The sequence below is a fragment of the Amia ocellicauda genome, chromosome 12 (assembly GCF_036373705.1).
Source record: "Amia ocellicauda isolate fAmiCal2 chromosome 12, fAmiCal2.hap1, whole genome shotgun sequence".
NCBI lineage: Eukaryota > Metazoa > Chordata > Actinopteri > Amiiformes > Amiidae > Amia > Amia ocellicauda.
In genome coordinates, this window is record NC_089861.1 from 16,199,068 (window position 1) to 16,225,371 (window position 26,304).

Sequence of the window (26,304 nt, forward strand, 5' to 3'; positions counted from 1 at the left end):
ATGTTTAATTAGTTTTCTACAAATGCGTAGAATATTTTTTCACTTGTGTTATATTTCACTATGTTATATTCATTTGGCAGACATATTTATCCAATATAATTAAAACAAAATCTCCAGAACTTTATGCATTAGAAAATCTATGGTTTTGAATTGAGAAAGAAATCCACAACTGCAGCCTGGAGGTTCTACATGGAGGAGTGGTTAAATATCCCTTCTGAGAATATCTGCTCTATAGGCTTTGAGTAAATGTAATCATTTTGTATTTAAACATATATATGTAATCATAATTTACAGATATGCTATTGAAACATGCAGTATTTATAGTAATACACTTTTTTTTCTTTACTTGTATATAAAAATCCTGTGTATATTCAAGTGTACATTAGATTACATTAACATCACCCAGGGCATTCAATACATTTGGAGGCTATTGTAAATATACTGCTACCTGATATAACGTGTTATAACTTGCTTTGGCATTGAGCATTTAATGTATTAATTGTCAACAAATCATTTTTGTTAGAGCTAACAGATTGGTTAATGGTTAAATTGTGATAACTTTCTTAAATTACAACAATTATTTTATAAGCTTACTTAAAACATACCGTGTATTAACATACTAAACACATCAACCATGTGGGCTTTCATCAAACATCAATAAATCTGCATGGAGCCCATTGAAGCCAGGGGTCTAACACCAAAGTGTGGGGCAAAACTTAAAGCTGATAGACAGGTCAATGAACAAACAAGGAGTCAAGAGCGGGCAAAAAGAGCACGAAAAGCAAACCAAGAATCGTAGTACAGGAGACAGGCAAGAAATCCAGGGAACAGGCAAACAAGAAAAGATAGGCAATACAGAGGTCGGTAAACGAGAGACAGTCAGAGTTCAAAAGCACGAGAGATCAGAAACCAGGAAAATGCTCGCTTCAAAGCAAACAAGACTGCGCCATGAGTGAAGCTAACAAAGAGGTATTTAAACACAGAGCAGAGGGAAGCAGACAACACTGGATTGGTGTGCTGAGCGAATGGGAGAAGAGGGTTAATTCAACTAAATGCACATGGTGCTTAGGAATGTCAGAAACAGGGTTAGAATTTGAGAGATGACGACCTCTGGTGGTGAACTGGGGAAGTAATACATGACAACATGCTGAGAATTTTTTTAAAATCATATAAAATATCAGAAAACTCTTTTAATTACAGATCCTAATATTTTTTTCTAAAAGGATTTGGGCATTATAGCATTTTAGATTTGTACATATAACAAAATAGCAGCAAGTTTCTCAGTTAGTTAGTTCATTAATACAACTATATGTACTGTCCACTGTATTATTATTATTATTATTATTATTATTATTATTATTATTATTATTATTATTATTATTTATTTATTTATTTATTTCTTAGCAGATGCCTCTTATCCAGGGCAACTTACAAAATATAAGTGCAATACAAAGTGAAAAAATACAAGGCATAAAACATTACACATTTCAATTTACATATTACAGTGCAATTCAAACCATAATACATTTTACAAATTTCAATTTACACAAGTGTATACAATATATGAGGTCTTACATCCTGGATTGTAAAAGCCGAATGCAGACAAGATGTTAGGTCACAGTCAAGGGCCAAAGGAAAGGGAGCATAGGGGAAATCAAAATAAACAATACGAGTACTAGTAACGCAAGGCAAGTAGTATGATAAAACATTGTAAAGTGCAATGTAACAGGAGAATGAATGACTAAATTACAAGTAGAGTCTGAAAAAAATGCATCTTGAGTAATCGCTGGAAGGAGGTCAGGGATGAGAAGGAGCGACTCTGGAGGAAGTGGAGTGGAGAGGCAGGGTTAGTCTTCTGGTACTGGAAGACCGCAGCAGTCTGGAGGGGATGTATGGAGAGATGAGGGTCTAAATGTAGGTGCAGTGTGGTCGAGACAGCCGTAGGTGAGGGTCAGTGTCTTGAACTGAATGCGTGCCGCTATCGGGAGCCAGTGGAGGGAGCAGAGCAGTGGGGTAGTGTGTGCAAATCATGGCAGAGAGAATACCAGACAAGCCGCAGAGTTCTGGATGAGCTGGAGCGGTCGGGTAGTGGATGCAGGCAGGCCGGCCAGGAGGGAGTTGCAGTAGTCCAGGCGGGAGACGACCAGTGACTGGATGAGCAGCTGAGTCGAGTACTTGGTGAGGAAGGGTTGGATCCGGCGTATGTTGCTCGGGAAGAATCTGCAGGTGTGTGTCAGCGTGGTGATGTGCTGAGTGTAGGAGAGCACAGGATCGAGGGTGACTCCTAGGTTCTTAGCGGAAGAAGAGGGAGAGAGCGTCATATATTCCAAGGGGATCGAGATGGAGAGATCAGCAGAAGGTGAGGAAGGGGGGAGGGAGAGGAGATCAGATTTGGAGAGGTTGAGCTTGAGGTGGTGTGAGTGCATCCAGGCAGAGATAGCAGACAAGCAGGAAGAGATACGAGAGGGGATAAGGGTGTTGAATGAGGGAAAAGACAGGAAGATCTGGGCATCATCTGTGTAAAAATGGCAAGAGAAATCATGGGATGTGATGAGGGGGCCCAGGGAGCGAGCGTAGAGAGAGAACAGGAGGGGGCCCAGGACGGAGCCTTGGGGTACGCCTGTGAGGAGAGGTTGGGGGGTGGATGAGGATAAATACATCAGAATGACTTGTAGCTCCAAAATGTCATTGAGTGGAAACGAGCTCGTCAGGACTCTCTGCTTCAATATTTTGGAAACGCATTAACAAAAAATACATTAAATGCGAAATAATGCAATGTGACAATTTTTGCAATTGCAAGAAGTTCTGAACTTTATTTTAAAATCTAACACAACAACTTTATTACATAAATTCAGAAACATACCTGTACGTTCAAGTTCCAGTGAAAACAAAATATATAGCGATAGCTGGCTGCGTGTGTTTTAATAATATTAGTTTGTTTGTTGCTTCTCTTTCCTTTTCTGTCATTGCTAGTTTCACAGAAGGGTGTTTGGCTTTTTGGTGGGTTAACATATCAGCTGTAAATTTGTGGTATATTAATTGCACTGCACATATTATACACTTAACAGTGTTTTAATTTACTTCATCAAAGTATTTCCACGCAGAAATTATCTGAGAGGAAGCCATTGGTCATATTCTTGTAGCGCCGCAGATCTGTGCAGATCTGCAGAATTGCACCAACCCCATTGACAGAATCGCGCAGATCTGTCATTGTCAGCCAATCAATAACAAATCCCACCCTCCCGTCAATCTTCATTATAGCTACATAGAGAGCCAATCAACCGTAAAGGCTTTAAAATAAAATCATTATTGTTATTATTATTATTATTATTATTATTATTATTATTATTATTATTTCAACTATCAAATGTTAGATTCACTTGTCGATAGTGGCCGTCTTTAACGAATAGTTGAATTTTTGAATATTCTGTCTCATCCTATATATTAAATAACTAGTAAAATTGTATAAAATGGAAAGAGAGCGTTACTATATCTTCTGTAATTATGTCCTGTAAGTTGCGAGGTGGGGCCTCCATGGATCGGACTTGTTTGTCCAGCACATCCCACAGATGCTTGATTGGATTGAGGTCTTGGGAATTTGGAGGCCAAGCCAACACCTTGAACTCGTGATTCATCAGACCAGGCCACCTTCTTCCATTGCTCCGTGGTCCAGTTCTGATGCTCACGTGCCCATTGTAGGCGCTTTCGGCAGTGGACAGGGGTCAGCATGGGCACCCTAACTGGTCTGCGGCCATGCAGCCCCATACGCAACAAACTGTGATGCACTGTGTGTTCTGACACCTTTCTATCAAGACCAACATTAACTTTTTCAGCAATCTGAGCTACAGTAGCTCGTCTGTTGGATCAGACCACACAGGCCAGCCTTCGCTCCCCACGTGCATCAATGAGCCTCGGCCGCCCATGACCCTGTCGCTGGTTCACCGCTTTTCCTTCCTTGGACCACTTTTGATAGGTACTGACCACTGCAGACCAGAAACACCCCACAAGAGCTGCAGTTTTGGAGATGCTCTGACCCAGTTGTCTAGCCATCTCAATTTGGCCCTTGTCAAAGTCGCTCAGATCCTTACGTTTTTCCTGCTTCTAACACATCAACTCTGAGGACAAAATGTTCACTTGCTGCCTAATATATCCCACCCACTGACAGGTGCCATGATAATGAGATTATCAGTGTTATTCACGTCACCTTTCAGTGGTCATAATGTTATGGCTGATCGGTATATATATATATTTTTTTTCAGTTTTATTACAGATTCTTTTAGGCAGACATTCAGGAAAAGTTATTTAAAATGAGAGCAGAAATAACACTGTCAGATCTGGGGAATCTGGGGTTGCGCAGAGCGCAGGAGAGAGTCAGGACAGATAAGAGGTCAGAGCTCAAGGTCAAATGTGCTTCTGCCACACCCTGGAGGTCCAGATCTCATCTCCTCCTCCTCAGTTAAACCTTCCGGCTTGGCCTCCAGCAGCACAGCCTCGGGGATGGATGAGGGAGGTCAGCAGCTGGGCCTGGGGCTGGCCCTTGAAGAAGAGGAGCATGGGAAGGGGGCTGCTGTCTGCCTCTACATTGAGGTCCAGATCTCATCTCACCCTCCTCCGTGAAACCCTGCGGCTGAGCCTCCCACAGCACAGCCTGGGGGACAGAGGAGGGAGGTCAGCAGCTGGGCCTGGACCTTGAAGAAGACAAAGAGAAACTATCAAATGTATTCTTGTTTCTTTTGTTTTTGTTTGGTAAAAAAAATATCCTTTGAAAGCCTATGGTCAGGGAAAACAGGGATGCATCTCTCTTTGTAAGTTCTCTATACAGACTGGTTGACCATGAGAAGACATTGGAAGCTTACTAAAGTTGTTGCCATATTTTCTTATTTTCAATGCTCCCTTGTTTTTGTTGTAAAATTATTCTTAAACATGCAAATTGTCAGTTGATGCAGAAATGGCAATTAATCAACTTAACTCCCAAGTCATGCTCAATTGTAATCCTCCATTGCAGAGCAGAGAGGAGAAACTATTCACTATAACCCACTGTATAACAACAACAGGGTTCCGGCCTCATTTAAGGCCTGAAATAGCCTGAACTCCAGCCCTAGCCAATGCCTAAATGTCAAACTAGGCCCATACAAATCAACACCCAATTCAGTTAAATGAGCAGAAAAACAACCCTGAAGGCAGGTTTACACTCCGTCGCCCAATCTTTGCTGAAGAGCAAAGCAACCGGCGAACATTGTTGCTGTGTCTCTGTGCAGTTTATACTTTCTTGCGACAGTCATCCTGCTCGATAACAGCAGTCGCTGGTCGCATTGCCGAGAGTTCAGATCAACTGTCACGGACCACATAGGAATCGACTGGCCCACCTAATTAAAAAATGGACTGGCCTCTCTGGCATTTACCAGAATTGCCCGATTAGCCAGTCCGCCTTTGCAGGTTGATAAAAATATAAAGGTTGGACATTGATTGCTTTTTAAATATAGTCCACCTGTGAGTATATTCCCCTCACAAGTGACAATTCTTAAGAATGCATCTTTATCGATGCATAATCTAATCACTTTGTCTTTTGACAGATAGTTTTCATCATTGGTGGCCAATCCCCCCTTCCCCATCCCATGAAAGACCAAAATTAAATACACATTTAAACCAAGGTTTAAAGCATGACCACCGTATGAGTTATTTAACAGAAAAATACATTTGCGTTTAGCCTAAACAGATACGTACATTCACAAATAAAATAGGCTGCTTATTGAAAAAAGGCTATCGCAGCAGATTGTATTTAACTTTTAGTTTTGTTAGTGTGTAACATAATGAGAGCTACATTGTATTACATTTTGTATTAGCCTAGTTAAATCATCACGAGTAGCTACATTTGTTCTCGAAATATGAATGGTATTTAAAAAATAAATCAAACTTTGGACGAGCACAAGAAAGTTAATCTAATGAACAGAGCCTGTGCACAGCTTTATTTTCATTATTCTTAAAAAAAGTAGTTTTCAAATGCAGTTAAATTACAGCTACACCGATCAGCCGTAACATTATGACCACTGACAGGTGAAGTGAATAACACTGATAATCTCGTTATCATGGCACCTGTCAGTGGGTGGGATATATTAGGCAGCAAGTGAACATTTTGTCCTCAAAGTTGATGTGTTAGAAGCAGGAAAAATGGGCAAGCGTAAGGATCTGAGCAACTTTGACAAGGGCCAAATTGTGATGGCTAGACGACTGGGTCAGAGCATCTCCAAAACTGCAGCAGGAAAAGCAGTGAACCGGCGACAGGGTCATGGGCGGCCAAGGCTCATTGATGCACGTGGGGAGCGAAGGCTGGCCCGTGTGGTCCGATCCAACAGACGAGCTACTGTAGCTCAAATTGCTGAAAAAGTTAATGCTGGTTCTGATAGAAAGGTGTCAGAACACACAGTGCATCGCAGTTTGTTGCGTATGGGGCTGCGTAGCCGCAGACCAGTCAGGGTGCCCATGCTGACCCCTGTCCACTGCCGAAAGCGCCTACAATGGGCACGTGAGCATCAGAACTGGACCACGGAGCAATGGAAGAAGGTGGCCTGGTCTGATGAATCACGAGTTCAAGGTGTTGACTTGGCCTCTAAAATTCCCCAGATCTCAATCCAAGCCAGCATCTGTGGGATGTGCTGGACAAACAAGTCCGATCCATGGAGGCCCCACCTTGCAACTTACAGGACTTAAAGGATCTGCTGCTAACGTCTTGGTGCCAGATACTACAGCACACCTTCAGAGGTCCAGTGGAGTCCATGCCTCGATGGGTCAGGGCTGTTTTGGTGGCAAAAGGGGGACCTACACAATATTAGGCAGGTGGTCATAATGTTATGGCTGATCGGTGTGTATATATATTGGTGTTCTTCTTTTCCATCTTTGTCATTTAATTTACTTGAACTGGTTTGATTCCAAGTGCATCCAAATATGTGTCGCCACATGATTTTTAAAGGGGAGTTTCAAAAGATTTGTATTTTTAAATGTTTACAGTTCATTAAACAGCTTGCATTGTATTTGCGAGTATGTGGGGTGGGTGGGGACTGAACTGAACTAGCTTGTATTTACTGAAATCTCTGATTTGTCTTCCTAACGCGTCCCGCTCACATTCTTGTGAATTGTCGCTAGGGTCCATATTTGTACAAAACTTTTCACGTAACATAGCACTGATTACATTGTTCTGTGCAGTTAGGCTAAAAGGGGTGTCTAGTCATGGTGAATGAGATACATTTTTGTTGTTTTTATTGTTTTAATTTTTTGTCGTTCAAGCATTTGTTGGCAGCAATTTTAATTAAATATATAAAGTTAAAATGTAATAAAGAGTGAAACTGTTTATTTATTTGTAAATGTAAAGCATACTGCTTTAAAAATATATATATATTAAAAATGGCACTTTTTGTATTTGTTTTCTAACAAATTCGATTTTTTTGTTTTATAATTGAAAGACGTTTACATTATTTAAATGTATAATATATAATTACATTTTCCATTTTTTAATGTTACCTTAATATTTACCTGGAGGTTTTTACCATGGATATGATATTTAAGCTTCTTTAGAAGCTTGAATAAGTTAATTATCCAAAACATTTGATTGTTGGGTTAATGTTCTTGTAATCACACAACATTTATACTTTGTACATGTTAGTTGTATTATTTTCACACCATAATGTTAATGGGTGTTTGTGGTGGAAGTTACAAACAAACAATAACAAACACCTTCAATGACCTTTAACCATAAAAAATATGTTATCATTTCTCCACAATCAACTTAATTCACAATAATAACAATGATTAATTGTATTCCCAGCATGGTGGTGTCATTACCATCACAGTCTAATGTGTAATGGTAATGACATTTAACCCCCTTTTAGGCCTAAAATCTAGGATTTCAGGCCTAGTACTACTATACATAATAAAGTATCTCTTGGTAAAGGTTAATGATATCAAACTATAGGCCTACCATATATGTTTTAATTATAATTCATTTACGACGAGATTGGTAATGACACATAATAAACATAACCCCATAATTAAAAACGTGTACCTTAATTTTTCTTCACATTAAAGACATGATATCTAGATGATATCTCCATCATCTCTGTGTGCTTTGTTATGACTTCATTGCTTGCATGTGACCTAGTATATACATTTTTATACAAAGTTATTGTTCTGTAGTTTGTGCATTGCGATTAAAAAAATAAGTAAAAACACATACAATGCAAACAATTGATACTCCATTTTAATTTGTTTAATGTATTATTAATTGCACATATGAACATGAAGGCATGAAAAATCAGAAAAGGGACAAGTACAAATCAATGAAATTTACACAGAAAAGTAAATACAAAATAATATTAAAACAAACAATATAGAAAAATATGAATTGACATAGATGAGGAAAACTTTGTTGTATTACGGGCATTACTGACATTATATACAGCTCTGGAAGAAAGTATTTGATCCCCTGCTGATTTTGTACATTTGGCCACTGACAAAGAAATGATCAGTCTATAACTTTAATGGTAGGTGTATTTTAAGAGTGAAAGACAGAATAACAACAAACAAATCCAGAAAAACGCATTTCAAAAAAGTTATAAATTGATTTGCATGTTAAGGAGGGAAATAAGTATTTGATCCCCTATCAATCAGCAAGATTTCTGGCTCCCAGGTGTCTTTTATACAGGTAACGAGCTGAGATTAGGAGCACTCTCTTAAAGGGACTGCTCCTAATCTCAGCTCGTTACCTGTATAAAAGACACCTGTCCACAGAAGCAATCAATCAATCAGATTCCAAACTCTCCACCATGGCCAAGACCAAAGAGCTGTCCAAGGATGTCAGGGACAAGATTGTAGACCAACACAAGGCTGGAATGGGCTACAAGACCATGTGTTGTGGTCAGATGAGACCAAAATCGAGCTATTTGGTATCAACTTTTTTTACCGTCAAATTTTGGGTGAGAACCTCCTTCCCTCAGCCAGGGCATTGAAAATGGGTCATGGATGGGTAATCCAGCATGACAATGACCCAACACACAGCCAAGGCAACAAACGAGTGGCTCAAAAAGAAGCACATTAAGGTCCTGGAGTGGCCTAGCCAGCCTCCAGACCTTAATCCCATAGAAAATCTGTGGAGGGAGCTGAAGGTTCGAGTTGCCAAACGTCAGCCTCGCAACCTTAATGACTTGGAGAGGATCTGCAAAGAGGAGTGGGACAAAATCCCTCCTGAGATGTGTGCAAACCTGGTGGCCAACTACAAGAAACGTCGGACCTCTGTGATTGCCAACAAGGGTTTTGCCACCAAGTACTAAGTCGAAGGGGTCAAATACTTATTTCCCTCATTAACATGCAAATCAATGTATAACTTTTTTGAAATGCGTTTTTCTGGATTTTTTTGTTGTTTTTCTGTCTCTCACTGTTAAAATACACCTACTATTAAAATTATAGACTGATCATTTCTTTGTCAGTGGGCAAACGTACAAAATCAGCAGGGGATCAAATACTTTTTTCCCTCACTGTAAGAGACCACTCCAAGTTCAGAAATCAATGTTAAGTTTTCTTAATTTTTTCCATAGCTGTATATAACACATTATTAATCAGATATTCCTTTGGGACTTCAAAATGCTTGTAGTTGAAGAATCACCCTCATATAGCTGTACACACTTCAGGACTCACAAATTTATTACATTAATGTAAACATGATGATAACATGGTTATAACCCCCCACAATTGTATTATTTCATGTAATGTAATTCCTCCTTTGAGGGGCTATGGTCAATATCAGTTTGAGCAGTCCCATTATATCACAATTCAGCTGAACCCTTGTCTATGTCCACTACAGTGAGCATTGCAGGGCCATTTTGTTTTGCTTGGGAACACACGGATATTCAAACTTATGACGAGCAAGGTAGTGTGTTTAGGGAAAACAAGGGAGAGAAGGTAAGGTCCACTATATCTGGCAGGTGTCCCAGTCAAAGTGCAGAGTAGATGAAAGAAGTTCCACCAGTGTAAGTCTTTGAGGGTATTTAAGCTTACATTTCAATGAAGTGACTAACAATAGACAGTGAACATTTAATTTAATTTAAACTAATATGCTGTTCCATGTCTCTCTTGAGGTAAACCGCTAAATTGTGAAATGTTAATTTACATTCTAACCCCTTGTACACCTCCTGTGATCTAGACATTCAGTCACCTGAATTACCATATATGGTAAATATTTACCATATTTTTACATATAGTCTGTAATTGAAACTCTTGCTGATTCTATTCTAAATAAATGTGAAGTACCGTGTATTCATATATTTCTACTTTAAAGCAGAAAAATACTATTTAATATTTTATTGACATTGCTAATGTCTGCTTTGAGTGTGCTCATGACAGTAAAACCCTTCATAACCCTTAAGTTATTGAATCCAAAATTCAATAAGCACGTTTAATATTTTATTTGGAATTACTATACTGCTTTGATCCTCATATACTGTAATGATAAAATAAGTTGCATGCATAATAAGAAAATTAGACTTAGTAAAACTGTTATATAATTAGTAGCTTTTTGTAATGCTTAATTCTTCTGTAAATGTTATGAATCCTTGGACATACTTTTTATATATCAAAATGTACTATTTCAGTCAAAAACGTAATTTATGTTGTAGCTTAAACATCCATTTTAAAAAAATAAAAGCAATATTTTATTGTAGAACTGTAAATTCAGAGGAAAAATATAATAATCAGAACAGTAACAACACACATGATCATGGCATGCATTCCTTAAAACACTTTGGGAACTGGTTAAACCTTAACATTGTTATTTCACATGCCTGTCTCAGGGGTAGAGTTGCAACAAGTCTGACCTCCTTAAAGTTGGAGAGTAATTAAAGAACACTGCAGGGGAAACTGGAGCATAGCTTGAATCCTTTGTATCCACCGCTGGATAAATTGCAGCTGCCACAGCTTGAGAAAAATGGAGGCAGCTGTCTGGGTCTTTAAAGAACAGGTGTTAACAGCATATTACTGTTAGCCCTTTATACAGACTTATTTACGTAATTAATTAGGTATCAATTGGGCGGGACTCACTGCTTGTCTTGGCTTCTCTCTTACTGGAAGTGAAAAGTGGCTGCAAGTCAGAACATTATTTTTCAGTGATGATTTGAAATCATATCAGTCAGGCAAGAGTTTTATTTACATTTGATTTGTTGCTGATGCTACCACCATTCAATGTAATCATTGATGTGTATTGTCCGCAGCATTCCTTTTTGTTGGAAATTAACAAAAAACAGACATTGGAAAAAATATAGCAAATGAACTACATTTTTACTTAAGTTGGAGTGTTAATTAAAACAAAAACACACTGACAGTGTCTCAGAACTCATTATACAACTGCAGCAGTCTTATGTTTTCACATCATGTTTTCTATGAAAATAAGTACCTTGAAGGTTTTCACTTGTTAAAATACTAAAATGATAATTCCAAGGCATTCACTATTTGTTTGTTTGCATACATTCTAAATAGAATTTGAATGGTTTGACAATTCCAACTAAATTCGTGGATTTGAAATTAATAAACTTAAACAATTCCATTTAAATTAGCTTGGCAAATCAAAGTAAAATTTGTTTAGGCATTAGTTTACATGTACATTATTATACATAAATGAGACAACATCATGCTTAAGTCTATGTTTGTTAGTTTTTTTCCCTTGGGGTTTCTTGGATACATAATATGTATGGAACATAATGACATAAAATAATGACACTAAACCATGTACAGGTTTAAGTATGCACCTTTTTTATGGATTGGAAATGACATTAATTGAATACAATCAGGATTGTAACTGAAATTAAATAAGTATGGATAGAATTAGAACTGATCAAACTTAAAATAAAAGTTGAATGCGATATATACCCCACAATTTACAATTGTAAAACGAAACTATCCATTTCCCAGTGTTGTATTCCTCAGTTGCACTCATTGGGAAAGACATGTTTGGATACGAGATGCCCTCGACACCAACAAGAGACTCCCTGCTGTTAAAACCGAGTCCATGTGCGTCAGTGCGACACAGCTTGTACTCCGTCCCCTGACACCCCGTGTCAAGTTACTGTCTGAGACGACACTGTAGCGGCGGCTGTTCAATCATCAATAACATGTCTAAATAGAGGATATTTGACCAGATCTCATCTCATGCAATTGTGTCACTTCGAATTACTCGAGACAATGGACTCCGTATTATAGTTTGCAAGACAAACCTGCTATTGGACTAATCGTGTCAACCCAGAAATACACGTGTGTATTCCCAAGCAAAACAATGGCTGCAGCTCGACTGATTTCTCAGAAAACAAGCGCCTGACAAACTAGATACAGTGACCATAACACACTCACTCATCATCTCTGTTCGCGTCGGGAAAGCAGCAACAGACAAAACGGGGACGAATCCAAATAAGTAGTATTACTAGTAAACCATGCACATCAAGTCTTTTCAGTTAGACTGCTCGAAAATAAATGCGGATTACACACGACACACAGCACATGCATCCTCGCTTCCCTGTGCGTGAGCTGCCCGGGGCGGAGCCGCGTCTGACCGGCGCTCACCTGCGGAGCAGCCAGGTTACTCCCTCCCACACCAGCCGCAGCACTGGACTGAACCGAGCCCGCAACCCGGGACACTGTTCTGGATTTACAGTATTTCCCGAAAGGAGAGACACACTTTAAAAAGTAGATCTGTGGCTGGCGATGGATATCTACATTTGAATGAAACCAGCCGAGTCCAAGTTGCGGGAGGAAGAGTCCGTGGGTTTTCGGGGCTTTGCGTCTCCTGCGCTCAGTTTCACATCGACGCCGTGCCGGAGTCGAGACTATACAGTAAGTGGAGGACTTTTTGATTAGTTGCTTTACAGAAGTTGGCTTTGATCCGCTCTGCTAATGGGACCCACTGACGTGAATAGAAATATCTGTCATTTTAGCCGGTTTATAACAGCTTCACCGCACACAGGGCTTCGGTCGCGGTTCAGGCTAGCACTGCACTGTACACTGGGATCATTGCGACGAAACGCTTCCTGTGCACGTTTCAGAGCAGTTTTAATGATGTTTAAATACACAATATTTGAATGACACGTAGATAATGTGTCACATGAACCAGTCCCCGAATACAATGTGTCTTTTATTGGAACAAAAGTGCCTCATCGGTGCCATGGAAACCTGGATGATCACTTACCTGATGATAGGAAGCCAAGAAGTGAACAAGACGAGCGCATTTACGGGTTATTCTTATTATTTCAGCAGTAGCAGTAGCAGCAGTGTGGTCAAGAACGAATTGTTTCAAATCCCTGATGTACATTTTTATTTTGTAACTTTTGTATACGCATAATTGTCAGCTTTGTGGGCTACATTTCTTAGAGTAGTTTAGCATTACAATGAGCATTGTAGATAGGTGTACTGTTTACGTTTTCCAAATTAGAGTGAGTGATGATGTAAGCCATTATTATTGAAGTAATACAGCGGACTGGAAGGGATGCTTATAAGCTTAGTGTGTCATTACGGGGAACGACACAAGACCCAGCTTTGCTTAGACATTTTGTACTTGAACTTCACGTTTCCTACACTTGGTGGGATTATTGGGGTTGTTTTTCCCTTCTCCGTTTGTCTGCAACATGTTATGGGACTTGGACAGGCTGTGGGCATGTAGGAAAGGGGCCATGAGTATCAGCAAAACATGCATTATGTCTAACAATATCTTACAGCCTCTCTCAAATGTTTGTTTTTCTTAAAATATGTTATCATTATGATTCTCTGCATCATCATCAATATGATAATAATCTTTCACAAATACACGTTTATGTAACAATTACATAATTCCAACATTTACAGTGGTTATCATTTATATGGCAATATATGTGCACATTTCCCTGAGCTCAAGCACAAGGCGTCCACCAAAACATGAAATAATCTTTGACATGTTATATTATGTGAGCCTTTCACATTAGTTTAGTGTAGTTTTACTACTTTTTATAAACATGATATGTATTGCACACTGAACTGTAATGTAGGGAGCAGTTTTAATTAGATTAGTTGCAGAGGGTTGAGGGGTGTATGATACAATTATCTTGTTCAGACAAGATGTATCTTGTGTAAATTAAAGTTTCCCCCCCATTTAACAATTAACCATTTTAGGAACTTTCTCTGAAACAAATTTGTTGAATTTAAGAAACAAATAATCAAGACTAACATTGAATGCTTAATAATAATAAAAAAAAGCTGTGTATTATACAGAAAAAAAATCAAACTTTAAAAGTTACTCCTAGCTGGACTAAATATTTCACAAAATATTACCTTTATATGTACAGGTTAGCGAATATATAGAAAGTTTCTTACATTTAATTTAGGTCTTATGCTAATTCTTTTTTTTCTTTCAATGCAAATGCATGCAATAAATTAATTATATTCATATATATATACAATCGGTATGCAGAATCAGGAAATTCTGTTAGTCAGTTTCTATGTATAACAATTACATTGTTTTTTTTGCTCTTCATCCCTTTAGTAGTTTTTAATAAGCTAATGTGGATTCCAGGCTTTATATTCTAGTTAATTAGCTAATTATGTAGCAAATAAAATGGAAAGAAAGACATGTTCCCCTAAATGTTGCTGGCTAGTGTGGTGGTCTCAAGGTACTATGAGGTCAAACACATTCAATGTTTTGAAAGGTTGGGAAAGAGTCTTGAGTTGCACTGACACTGCCATGTAACACGTTTAGGTTTCCATATAATTTTTCATGTCAACAGTAAGATCAGAATCTTTCAGAAATAAGAAAGTTGTGCGGACTTGACGGTGTTTCATTTTGTGTTATGAGTACAAATAATAAACTTTTTAGGAAGCACTTTAGAAAAAATATGAGGGATTACTGATTTAGTTTGTTTCAGAAAAAGTGTAAAACTTGATGATTTTTTTATTAAAGTAAATGTTTTCCTTTGCAGAAGAAATATATTTTAAACAAGTCCTAAATTAACATTATTAATTAGTTATATGCATGTAGGGTTGTGATGTTACTAGTAGGTTTTGGTGATTTGATCTCTGGTCGATTATGAAGAACTAAGATATGTGGTGATTTTTGTGTTTATCTATTGTTCAGTTTTAATTAAAACAAATAATGATGCATGATATATATATATATATATATATATATATATATATATATATATATATATAATTTTTTTTTTTTTTGAGGCAGTCCATTGCAGCACAGCACACAAGGCCAGAATCAAACCTCCCCACCCACACAATTTACTCTGTAAAGGAGTGCCAGTCAGCTGCATTGTGTAAAGTAGGAGACTGCAGATATAGTCAAATATGTAAAAACATGTACAGATGTATATGAAAACTATCCAGATTCCACTAAAGACATGGTTTATCCTTCCTAATTCACACTGCATTTAAAGGACCTACTTTAATTGAGTGAACATTTCAAATAATTAAATGCAATTCTGATTTTTGGATATCTTTGGAGCAACAATGTTACAGTACAGAAGGTGGTTTATACAACAGAGCTCTCCTTAATCTATGGTTTTAAAACATAGTGAATGTTTGAGGGAAGCAGATGCTGAACTTCAAGCCTGAATGGTGGAGGTTGCAAATGTGTTTGGATAAAGGCATATGCTTAATACATTTTGCAAAGTGGGTATCATTGTAGATATCATTCATAAACATTCAGTCTCCCCCTCACTATCTAATTGTTTCATATAAGAATCTACCTACCTTGGAAAAAGGCATCTGGCAAATTAATACATAATAATCCATCTATCCCTCCATATTTAATAACAAGTTTCAGCCAGTTCAGGGAGCTGAAGCCAGAGTCCAAGGCAGGGTATTTCTGCAGTCACATAATAAGTGCATTATCAAGGTCATTCCCTAATGCTGTTTTTTTTAGTGACTTATTTGGTAAATAGGGCCTTACATTTTCATGTATCCTCTTTGTATGATCTCAGATCAAGTCATGATTTAGGAGAGCTTCTTTATAGCCATTCAAAACTGAGTGCTTTTGGAGTGTTTAGCTTAAACTCTTATGGACTCCTCTGTTACCAAAGATTGATACATGGAGATATGAAAGCCCTTCTTTGGATTGGTTTCAAAACACACAAATGTTCTTTCCATGACTGGATCAACATTTGTTTTAGGTTATGTAATGATTATAAACAAAGATTTCAATATAATGAAGTGTCATGATTTTTGAAAATTATTTGTTAGATGTCTTAGACATACTATGACCACCAAATATGCACTTCTGGATTCTATAGAAATATTTTCCATATTATTTTTCTGCATGGAATGTGACAGTCTTTTCCCTGCCAGTAGAAGTCATGTGTAAATAACCAGACCAGAAAAATGCTTGCACTGATTTTATTTAAGAGCCTGAAATGAGTTTTCCATAAACAAAATAATAAAAAGAAACCAAGGAACTACCCCCTGCCTGAGCTACAAGATTCAATTATGGAAAATAAAGTACAATTATATATATATATATACACACATACAGTACTGTGTAAAAGTTTTATGCAGGTGTGAAAAATGCTGTAAAGTAAGAATGTTTTCAAAAAGACATGTTAATAGATTATATTTATCAATCAACAAAATGCAAAGTGAGTGAACAGAAGAAAATATATAAAATCAATATTTGGTGTGACCACCCTTTGCCTTCAAAACAGCATCAATTCTTCTAGGTACACTTGCACACAGTCATTGAAGGAACTCAGCAGGTAGGTTGGCCCAAACATCTTGGAGAACTAACCACAGTTCTTCTGTGGATTTAGGCAGAAGAACTGATGCAGTATAACTACCCTGTGTCTTGTTGCTGTGCTCAGTCTTGCCATGGTGTAGGACTTTTGACAGTAAACTTGTCTTCCACAATCTCACCTTGTTAGCTGAGTTTGGCTGTTCCTCACCCAGTTTTATTCCTCCTACACAGCTGTTTCTGTTTCAGTTAATGATTGTGTTTTAACCTACATATTGGACTGATGATCATTAGCACCAATATCATTGGTATAATTGTTTAATCATACACCTGACTATATGCCTACAAAATCCCTGACTTTGTGCAAGTGTATCTAGAACATAGGTTTTCAAACGGGTCCTGGAGTACCCCCTGCCCTGCTGGTTTTTGTTCCAACTGAGGTCTTAATTGCTTATTTGAATCCTTAATTGCCCTAACAAAGCAATATACCATTCAATTAAGTAATTAAGACCTAGGTTGGAACAAAAAACAGCAGGGCAGGGTGTACTCCAGGACCGGTTTGAAAACCCCTGACCTAGAAGAATTGATGCTGTTTTGAAGGCAAGGGATGGTCACACCAAATATGAATTTGATGTAGATTTTTCTTCTGTTCGCTTGCTTTGCATTTAATTGATAACATGTCTATTTCTGAAAGCATTCGTACTTTACAGCATTCTTTCACACCTGCCTAAAACTTTTGCACAGTACTGTATGTGTGTGTATAAATTTTACTTTATTTTCCATAATTGAATCTTGTGGGGTTAGCTCCTTGGTTTCACTTTATTATTTTGTTTATGGAAAACTCACTTCAGGCTCTTAAATAAAGTCAGTGCAAGTATATATATATATATATATATATATATATATATATATATATATATATATATATATATATATATATATATATATATATATATATATATACACTCACCTAAAGGATTATTAGGAACACCTGTTCAATTTCTCATTAATGCAATTATCTAACCAACCAATCACATGGCAGTTGCTTCAATGCATTTAGGGGTGTGGTCCTGGTCAAGATAATCTCCTGAACTCCAAACTGAATGTCTGAATGGGAAAGAAAGGTGATTTAAGCAATTTTGAGCGCGGCATGGTTGTTGGTGCCAGACGGGCCAGTCTGAGTATTTCACAATCTGCTCAGTTACTGGGATTTTCACGCACAATCATTTCTAGGGTTTACAAAGAATGGTGTGAAAAGGGAAAAACATCCAGTATGCGGCAGTCCTGTGGGCGAAAATGCCTTGTTGATGCTAGAGGTCAGAGGAGAATGGGCCGACTGATTCAAGCTGATAGAAGAGCAACTTTGACTGAAATAACCACTCGTTACAACCGAGGTATGCAGCAAAGCATTTGTGAAGTCACAACACGTACAACCTTGAGGCGGATGGGCTACAACAGCAGAGTGGTACCCGGTGGGGTCTTCATCTCCACTACAAATAGGAAAAAGAGGCTACAATTTGCACAAGCTCACCAAAATTGGACAGTTGAAGACTGGAAAAATGTTGCCTGGTCTGATGAGTCTCGATTTCTGTTGAGACATTCAGATGGTAGAGTCAGAATTTGGCGTAAACAGAATGAGAACATGGATCCATCATGCCTTGTTACCACTGTGCAGGCTGGTGGTGGTGGTGTAATGGTGTGGGGGATGTTTTCTTGGCACACTTTAGGCCCCTTAGTGCCAATTGGGCATCGTTTAAATGCCACGGCCTACCTGAGCATTGTTTCTGACCATGTCCATCCCTTGATGACCACCATGTACCCATCCTCTGATGGCTACTTGCAGCAGGATAATGCACCATGTCACAAAGGTCGAATCATTTCAAATTGGTTTCTTGAACATGACAATGAGTTCACTGTACTAAACTGGCCCCCACAGTCACCAGATCTCAACCCAATAGAGCATCTTTGGGATGTGGTGGAACGGGAGCTTCGTGCCCTGGATGTGCATCCCACAAATCTCCATCAACTGCAAGATGCTATCCTATCAATATGGGCCAACATTTATAAAGAATGCTTTCAGCACCTTGTTGAATCAATGCCACGTAGAATTAAGGCAGTTCTGAAAGCGAAAGGGGGTCAAACACAGTATTAGTATGGTGTTCCTAATAATCCTTTAGGAGGGTGTGTGTGTGTATATATATATATATATATATATATATATTAAAAGAAACCAAAACAAATGACGTTTTTCTGTTTGGTGTTGGTCTGCTTCTCTTTCTTTGTTGGTCTGTCTTAGGTTAAGGTTGGTTCAAACTGCCTGCTGGGGGAAAACAGTATAAGTAGAACTTTTACACCTGCAGTTTGTTCCCTGGCCAGTGAAGTGATGCACTTCTTCCGTCCAGCTGATACATGAAACTACTTTCTGTTAATGTATTCATAATCATAATGTAATCAATAAATATCATTAATGAGTTAAACATGTATTCAAAAGTCTTGACCCACTTGTTTAGGTAATGCTTGCCACTCAACCTCTGAAATTAAGCAGTAGCTGCCCTCTTGCTTTAAGTATGACCTGTGGAACAATTGCTGCCTTGTCTTCCAAAATCAATTGGCTTTAAAGCTTGTTATGAATCCAGGCTTCAGCTGTGGTTTGTAATTTTAACTGCTGGGGAACTGAACCTGATTTACTCTTAGCAGCCCTTTCATTCAAAATTCAATACGCCCATACAGTAATTCCTGAAAGCTGTTTCAATATATTCAAATGGAACACTTTTTTAATTGTTTCAAAGCCATTGCTGGCAGGTTTCTTATGATTGCCAACAGAGTTGTGAGAGATTCTCTAAATATGTTTAAAACAAAGATGGATTTTTGTTATTCTGCTGTGATTTCTATAATATGAATGACACGTTGGTCACCCTCCATATTCCACATTGTATTATGCTGTATATAGTATTATAAATACTATAAAGGATAATATGCAATTATTATGACTTTACTGTGTTTAGAAGTCTTTATTATTAATCAAAATGTATTTTATGAATTGGTCATAGAATAACAAACTTCAAGTTCAGGTTAACAAAGAGAATTTTGGAACTTCCCATTGAGTGGAAGGACTAGAAGTGCATTTCAGGAAATTCTCAGTTTACTTTAAGTTTGTGTTCAAAAGAGTGGCCCACACAAATTGCCATCCAATTTTGCATCCAATCTGTTAGGCTAATCAACAGTATCTCTGTTTTCCCTCCCAGTCTGGAGCCAGCTCACTGCAGCCATGGGACCCTTTTAGTCCACTTATACTCTTTTACACACAGTAGGTTAGCCAACCCCAAGCAAATAATCATGGCTTCAAGTTAGGTAAACTGAGCCTGTAACTGATATCATGGGTGTCAGCACAGCCTCTGGGAAACTTAAAGGTAACTGACTAACCTTGGGCCTAGTAATATTTTTTTTAACCCTGTGAGAGTAATATGACAATTTACAGTGTAGTAACCCACATAACAGATTATTTCCTCATTGCAATGTATTTTCATTGTGTGCATTCTCTGTATTTCCTGATAGAAGTGGGTTTAAGGTTGCTCACTGAAAACAATTGTACAATAAGCTAAAAGCAAATGACCTAATTTAGGGTATGTGTCTTCAATCTAAAATAATCCATTAGTAGCTTTCCTTTGGCTACAGTCCTTTTGTTAATTACACTACATCGACCTGAGGAGATTATGATCCTCTGAGATTTTGACATGGTGAGAGGCTCAGCATTGGAATGCACTGTTTTTCACATGCTTAGTGCTGGCTTTAAATACTCAAGGAGAGAAGTCCATGTGATTAATATGAAGCCTCCAGGGTAGCGTGGTGATTTATTTGTATATTCTTGGCCAAGCCTCTTTATTTTTTTGGAAAAGGCTTCATTTGCATCTTGTTATTTGCTCTAACATGAGTAAGATTGTTTAAAAAAACAACAACACCAAACTAAAATAAGCAAAGGAGCTGAACCTTCTCAGACTTTCACATCAAAATGTAAGGAGTCAAAAATGCTTATAGGGCTTGCACACAGCTCATATGATCACTTTAAACAGAATTAACAGTCCATTTCACCTTAGTGGCTTAAGTGATACTGTATAAGAGTTTTAACCTTGTAGTGTAAATAATGTAATCATGCAGCAGAACTTCTACTAACACACAGTAACAGAAAGAAACTTCATCCTACTTCCTTATATACGTGTCCTTGATGTCTGTTCTCATGTATTTCAAATGAACAGGATACTTCACAACTACAGTTTATGCATTGTGCTAAAGTGAATCATTGTATTGCCTGTTTAATACCACAAATAAATAATACCCAATTCATCTAAATATCTATATTTTTACATTTAACCAATACTATGATCAATACAGTGTCCTAGCCTACATTAATTTATATTGACAGCATAGTGAAAACAATTATTGCATATTACTAATTTCATGTATTTTAATAATACATTAATAATAACAGTCATAAGACCATGGAATAGGGCCAGGCATGAACATTTGGAAAAGTCAAATTCAGTCATTAAAAAAAACAGTTAAGATTTTAAAATCTTCCTGTATTCATTAGAAGCCAGTGTGGGTCATTTTGACAAGAATATCAGCCAAGTAGCGGCTGTTTTTATACTGCAAAACTACTCTCCCATTCAGAATCTGGATTAGTACTGTCCCATGCCTGGAATTAACCCAGCCTAGTTGACCTGGGTGTCATTGAGCACAACAGAGCTGTGTAGTAAGAACCATTTGCAGGAGTTATTAACAGATTGTTAATGTAATCCGCTGCTTTCAGATGATTACCGGACATGCTGTTGCATGGGAGCAGAATTATGATTGCATATATTTCTGGGGGTCTGCAAATATTTAAAAACTAAAATCTCATTGTGTCATGACTTACACAACACAGATGAATACAAGCTTTTAATATACATAGTTTTAAGACTTGTATTCATCCTCGATAATTGGATTAAGCTAGCTATTTGGTGTGGGTATGTGTGTTGCTCTGTGTTCCATTTGTACATTTAAAGAACATGGTTTCTGCCTTTCTTTTGAAGCATGAATACAGATGTTTAACTACTTAGATTTTCTAGTAAACATGATGTATTGTTCCTACTGTTTTCATCCAGTGATTACAATTATCAATCTTACAAAAAATCGCTGGGGAATTTGTTCCAGATTGTGACGACTCCCTGTGTGATGAAGTGTCTCCTGTTTTCTGTTTTGAATGCCTTGAAGCCCAATTTCCATTTGTGTATGATCTGCCTCATCTAAACCCATGTTGACTATCTCCAAGAATATGGTTTTCATTAAGATGCTCCTCTGTTTTCTGTCTAATTTCTTTTCCAGCATTTTACAATAATGCAGGTGAGACTGATTGGTCTGTAATTTCCTGGCTCAGTTTTGTCCCCTTTCTTGTGGATTGGTATGACTTTTTATGCACTTCATTGTGAAAAGCTACCATTTGTAAGAGTTACAAATATTTCCCATAGCATATTGAAAGATGTCTGTGGATGCTTCATTAAATCCTCTATAATTACTCCATATTGTTAAAAAAGTGTATCAAATTAAATGCTTTATAATGTTAAACTGTGATTCCGTAATAATAACTGGAAGGAATCTGTTGCTTAACCAATTGTTGTGCACCGAGTTGTAATTTTCAGTTACTCGACTTGAGTCTTTGTCATCAAATGACTCGACTCGACTCAAGTTCATGCACGAAAAGACTCAACTAAATTTGAGTCATTGCATAGAGAAGACTCTCGAGTCCCTGGGCAAATCCTTTTAGATTACTGTCATTGTATTTATAATAAAATTAATTTGTGAGGAAACAATCTCACATAGGTATATACAACAGTATTTGCAGGCAGCTCATATTCATAAAGAGTTCACCTAACAGTAAACAAAGAAACCACAAATGTACCTTGCCGCTGTGTATTCTATTTCGTCTTTTTATTTGCATCTTTTCTAGACCTGGGCTGGGATTAAATCATAACTTTGACCCATCCGCTCATCGAAAACTACAGAACTTTACTCAGTTGCGGCTTCATTTTCAGTAAGATGCCACTTTCTTCTAATCATAAATGTAACCGCTGTGATGTACAGGTTTGTAGTTTGCTATTAGCAGGTGGGTCAAAGTTTTGATTTAATCTGGCCCCTGGTCTTGCAAGTTGGAGATGTGCAAAGTGCCGCTGACACCTCTTGCCATGGGTGCACACATGGTGGGAAATGTATGTAGTATTGTAGAACTAAATAAAATCGCAAAAAGTATTTCTACGAGGTTAAACATGTTCAGAATATGAAATTACCGGCCTTGTATGACAAAATTACACACATTTTTCAATACTCTCAACCTCTAAGTTATGTTGTTGGTTTGCATGTATACCAGTTTGTAGGACGCAAGTTGTTACATCACAAATAGCATAGAAACTGGAAGTTTCTGAGAATTTTGATGATAATTTCCCTCCACACAATTACTGCACCTTTTTAGAATGGTGATATAAGATTCATTAAGAAAAACAGACGACAATTAAAAAATACCAGCAATTCTTGAGATCACTTTAAAGAACTAGAGAGTAGACCAGGAGAGAAACAAGAAGTGTGCATTTTGCTAACATATTTGGCAATATTTGACCACTCTTCTTTACAATAAACTGTTCAAGCATTGTCAAGTTCCTCAGGGTGCATTGATGGACAGCAATCTTCAAGTCATTGTGAAATCAGTGTTGGTTTCACACACAACTGGGTTTACCAATATAATTAAAATGTTTGCTTCTTTGTACATTTCTATAATTTAGACAAAGGTTTTTCATTTTTTTGAAATACTCAGAAGTATTTGAATACTATCGTCCCTTCGAATACTTGTGCCCATCCCTAATTTAGATATGGTTAAGTGGTATGTGGTGAACTTTGATAGGAATTCTAGTGTGAGTGGACACAGTATCCATCATTTCCCAAAATATCCCTTAATAAGGCAATTTTGGGTTAAATGTATTCAAACAAAAAGAAAGATTCTCCGGTCGACAGATAATTCTGTGATTTGTAGGGATCATTTAATCCCTGACAGCTTTTCAAATGTCGTAGAAGTAGCGATGGGGTTTATGAAGAAACACAGATTAAAACCTGTTTCAGTGTGTAGATTAATGCTTTCGATTTACAGCACAGAATGTAAGATTTTTGTACCTTCATGAGCCTCGTCTCTCGCAGGGAGAATTTGTAGCTTCTGCTCTCCGTTTTATCTTGAATAACAAACATTGTATTTGGCTCGCAGTGCCTCTCACGCTGCCTGCCCATTTCAGAAGCCACACCAGCAAAACTTGTCTCCTCCTCGTTCGCAGGGCCTCATATTTTAGATTTAAGTCAGCGAGAAGCTGCGATGAGAGATTCCCTCATGCGACTCTTCTGCACCTTTCACATTTACATCTTGCGAACATTTTTGATATAATCCTGCCCATAGTCTCTTTGGATTGTGCACCGTTTCTTTACCACCAGCTGCGAAGAAGAAGCCGCGTACAAGCAAAGCTGTTCATAAACGGGAAATCGCAATTTTTTCTTCTTTTGACAGAGCCTGAACCCGACACAGATACTGCAATACATCTTCATACATACGACAGAATTACCATTACACTGTCAAATTGTATTGCACCCCTGTGATTAACTGCAGTCCGCATAATGTGTTTTCATCACACTCACAGGCTTGCTTTGTGCAGTCTCCTTGCTGTGCTGCCCTTTAGTAAGAGACACAGTTAGGGGCTGGATATAATGAGAACATCTTAGCCATGATTTCAGGATGCAGATTGCTGGTATTTCATATTATATTTTTAAGTGATAACAGGTTCTGAGCAAAGTATATAATTTACTCAGAACCTCTTATGTCCATTGCAGTCTCTGCACCAGCCTGGTTATTTGTTGTTGCTGGTGGTTCAAATCTGTAGGGAATCAGATCTCCCACTATTTCTTCATGTTCTACTTAATTTACAAAAAACCTCCCGCTATCCTCACTGTCGTACAGATTGCTTACAACATAAAAAACACCTCAACCGTGGCTTTCACTGTCAGAAGCCATGTTGTCGTCTTCAACTTCACACCCACAGTGTTCTCTGTATTTCTTGGAAATATTGAGTATTTTGGGACTACCAGCCATAAAATTGATAAACATTGTCCTTTTTGAAAGTATATTATGTAAGAACCCATAGCCAAAAACACGTTTTCTATATGGGATATGGACTTTAAATTTCCATTACAAGCGAGTTGAATATATTACTTCCTTTCTTTACTATTCAAATTCAGTCACAATTTTCATTTTCAAGAAGAACATACTCATTGAAAGTAGGTTGAAGTCCACACATGTGTTTATATCATTCTTCACAGCACTATCAATTTTGAGATTTATTCTCTGAGAGGAAACTGTCCAGGATGGGAATGCAACTAAGTAGATTTTCTTTTTACACTTGAGCACCTGAATTCAAGTTTTCTTTTTCTGGCTGCGATTTTGTTGCGATCAGACAAAGCAGTATTGTCTTGCCTATCAGTATCTATTTGCCAGGTATGCAAGACTTTTGATAAGACAAATTCAGTGTGTGAGCATACACTCACCTAAAGGATTATTAGGAACACCTGTTCAATTTCTCATTAATGCAATTATCTAACCATCCAATCACATGGCAGTTGCTTCAATGCATTTAGGGGTGTGGTCCTGGTCATCTATTTGCCAGGTATGCAAGACTTTTGATAAGACAAATTCAGTGTGTGAGCATACACTCACCTAAAGGATTATTAGGAACACCTGTTCAATTTCTCATTAATGCAATTATCTAACCATCCAATCACATGGCAGTTGCTTCAATGCATTTAGGGGTGTGGTCCTGGTCAAGACAATCTCCTGAACTCCAAACTGAATGTCTGAATGGGAAAGAAAGGTGATTTAAGCAATTTTGAGCGCGGCATGGTTGTTGGTGCCAGACGGGCCAGTCTGAGTATTTCACAATCTGCTCAGTTACTGGGATTTTCACGCACAACCATTTCTAGGGTTTACAAAGAATGGTGTGAAAAGGGAAAAACATCCAGTATGCGGCAGTCCTGTGGGCGAAAATGCCTTGTTGATGCTAGAGGTCAGAGGAGAATGGGCCGACTGATTCAAGCTGATAGAAGAGCAACTTTGACTGAAATAACCACTCGTTACAACCGAGGTATGCAGCAAAGCATTTGTGAAGCCACAACACGTACAACCTTGAGGCGGATGGGCTACAACAGCAGAAGACCCCACCGGGTACCACTCACCTCCACTACAAATAGGAAAAAGAGGCTACAATTTGCACAAGCTCACCAAAATTGGACAGTTGAAGACTGGAAAAATGTTGCCTGGTCTGATGAGTCTCGATTTCTGTTGAGACATTCAGATGGTAGAGTCAGAATTTGGCGTAAACAGAATGAGAACATGGATCCATCATGCCTTGTTACCACTGTGCAGGCTGGTGGTGGTGGTGTAATGGTGTGGGGGATGTTTTCTTGGCACACTTTAGGCCCCTTAGTGCCAATTGGGCATCGTTTAAATGCCACGGCCTACC

General features: G+C 38.0%; 1 protein-coding gene across 2 annotated transcripts in view; it reads left to right on the forward strand.

Annotated features, from left to right (window-relative positions):
- The first annotated feature begins 12,094 nt into the window (after positions 1-12,094).
- fhip1aa (FHF complex subunit HOOK interacting protein 1Aa) overlaps positions 12,095-26,304 on the forward strand; it is a 62,255-nt gene continuing 48,045 nt past the window's right edge. For both annotated transcript variants that reach the window (XM_066718463.1, XM_066718464.1), the window contains exon 1: positions 12,095-12,864. The gene's annotated coding sequence lies outside the window, so the exon portion shown is untranslated. The remainder of the gene's footprint in view (positions 12,865-26,304) is intronic.